Below are 2,866 nucleotides of genomic sequence, written 5' to 3' on the forward strand. Positions count from 1 at the left end.
TTTGTAGCCCCAATTTGCAGGTGTTGCACTAGCCAGCAGTTTCTGGAGTTCTCATAATAACCTTACATTTAATAAATAGCGCCTTATCATGTCGTTCAGATGCCTCAAAGCGCTTCACAAAATATACCATAAAGTGAATTGACTGTGAATTGTGCGGGAGAAATGAGGCAGCCAATTGCACACAGCAGTGTTCCACAAACAGTTGTGGATTGAGTGATCAAATTATTTTTTTAAAAAGGGAATATTACCCCTGGAAAAGCGATGCCAATTGACTAACAACCGGGTTCCTACTTACTGCTGGGTAAACTGAGGCGTGTGGAGGAAGAAAACTTGGCTAAGGTTTTGTCCCACCTGGGAACTGAAACCAGGTCCTCTCGAGCGCTCTAACCACTATGCCGCAGGGCTTCAGCAGAGCTTGTGGATATGTAGGACACTTCCCCCCCACACCCACACATACACCACACCCTCCCAGCTGCTGTGTATCCTCAGTGTCTGGATGCCAGTAGTCAATTCGTACACAACTCCCCTTATGGCGTGTGTGCTCAATTCTCCCTGAAACACAGCTTGCTATAGGACAGCTATAGGACTGACACCGTGGGGTATAAATAGCACAGGGAGTTTAGAGGATGAAATGACACTTCCTCATTTCCCCTGATTACGACATTGCAACTCAGTTTGTAAAAACAACTTGCACTCATATAACGATCACTTTCACGTAAGATGGACAGTGCAAAGCATCTCACAGAGCCTATAGGGAGCAACAAGTGGGGAATAAGGGGGAAGGAGAATTTAGGAGTACTGAACCAAAGGTGTGGGCAAAGAGATAAGAATCTTATCAGGGGTTAGAAAGGCAGGAAGAGAGAAAGTATATGTGTAGTTTGCAATTGAGCGCCTTATCAAGTCTTTGCGACATCTCAAAGCCCTTCACAAAATATGCTCTGAAGTGTATTGTGTGACTCTATTGTGTGGGTGAAACGCAGCAGTCAATCGTGCACAGCAGTGTTCCACGAACAGTTGTAAATTGAGTGACCAAATTATTTAATATTCTTTGTGTGGGAGGGAGGGAGAGAGAGTGTGAATAATCACCCAATCTTTCAACTCCCAGTTAAGGAGGGCGAAATGTTTCCTTACTCCACACGTCTCAGTTTATCTAGCAGTAAGCAGAAACACAGTTGTTAGTCGATTGGCGAATCGCTTTTTCGGGAGTAATAATTCCTTCAAATAATAAATTGCTCACTCAATCCAAGACTGCACTCCCATCTACCCCATGAGCAATCCAGGACTATTATTATTCGTTTAAGGGATGCTGGAGAAGGTAGAGCTGGTTGAAGTCTTGCACAGTAAACCGAGTGCCCAAATCCAGACTATCTCCAGGCCTCCGATGTGGGCAAGCTATTGTCCAGCTTCTCCGTCCCTTTGGCCTGCAAGAGGAACAGGAAGGTCTTGATGGGAGCAGAGGTGGAACTGGAGGCCAAAGCCTTGTACCCCAAGGATGCCCCCACAGACATGGTTCCCCTGAGCTGCCAGGAGTCTGTAGCTAGCATGAACCACCTGCCCATGACCAACCTGGAGACAATTTTCGACGCTGATGTCAAGGTTTCCTTCTTCACCAGCACCTTCACTGACATGTGACCATATCTAGGCTCTGGCCTTGGGTTCTCCACAGCGACGGGTCCTCCATCAACCCCATAAATGACCTGAACATCAGGCCCTACTCCATAAAAAGGCAAAGATTATTATTACTTCAATCGGATCATTCGACCCAGGGTCAGTGCGAGGGCGCTGTCGGGTCACCCAGTCCCAGACCCCCCACGTCATGAGAGGCCGGGGAAAGCCTCTTCCTGCTCGGTCTTCAGGCCTTGGTATGCTGCTCTTGTCATGCCAGCCCGCGCCCTCCACTGATGCAGCTCGGAGCAGGTTTTGCCTCAAGACCTTGGAGCTCCTGAACGTGGCATTGGCAGCCTGGTGCAGTGGTACCACGCATGCCTCTTAGTCAGGAGGTTGTGCGTTCAATCCCCCACGTCATGACTTGAATTCACATAGTCTAAGCTGATGCTCCAATGCAGTGCTGGGGGAGCACTGTACTGTTTGAGGTGTCATCCTTTGGATGAGACTTTAAACTGTGGTCCTGTCTGCCTGTTCAGCTGAACGTTAAAGATCCCGCAGCGCTATTCAAAAAGAAAAGAGATTTCTCTCTCCCAGTGTACTGGCCAATAATCCCCCAAATAAAATTGGTCACTCTCTCCACGACTGTTTGGAGTGTTTGCCCACAAAAACTCTACAGCATGAAGTGCTTTGAGACGCCTCAATGACCTGGTACGGCGCTGTACTAAACACAAGGATTATTATTGATCATATTAATTATTGATGCCAATGACCATTTTGCATATTGCTATGCTGTTAATAATCATGATCACGATGATTAATGTAACTACAGCTTGCAGTGATAAAGCGCCCCTCACGCAGGGCGGGGTCCCAGAGCGCTCGACCGTGGAGGAGCGCAAAGGGCAGCACCTCCGACAATGCAACACACACACACACGCGCGCGCGCAACAACAACAGCAAATGACGTATACGCGGCCGCCTTTCACGGTCTGGAGGCACGTGCCGGGGTGCAAGAGGAGGGTCTCGAGACGGGGCCTCGGAGGAGGGAGCGAGGCGGAGGGACCGTGGGATGGAGTTCCAGAGGGTGGTGGTGGGTGAGGGTGGGTGTGGGTGAGGGTGGGGGGTGGGAGGTGGGCACACACCCAGCACAGTAATCATTACATAAGCATCGATTAGATGAATGCACGAGCCTTATCAAGAAAGACTACAAGTCCCATGATGCTTAGCGCAACTGGAGGCGGAGGGAGGGGGGGGGAGGGGT

The sequence above is a fragment of the Callorhinchus milii genome, unplaced genomic scaffold (assembly GCF_018977255.1).
Source record: "Callorhinchus milii isolate IMCB2004 unplaced genomic scaffold, IMCB_Cmil_1.0 Scaffold5, whole genome shotgun sequence".
Taxonomy (NCBI): Eukaryota; Metazoa; Chordata; class Chondrichthyes; order Chimaeriformes; family Callorhinchidae; genus Callorhinchus; species Callorhinchus milii.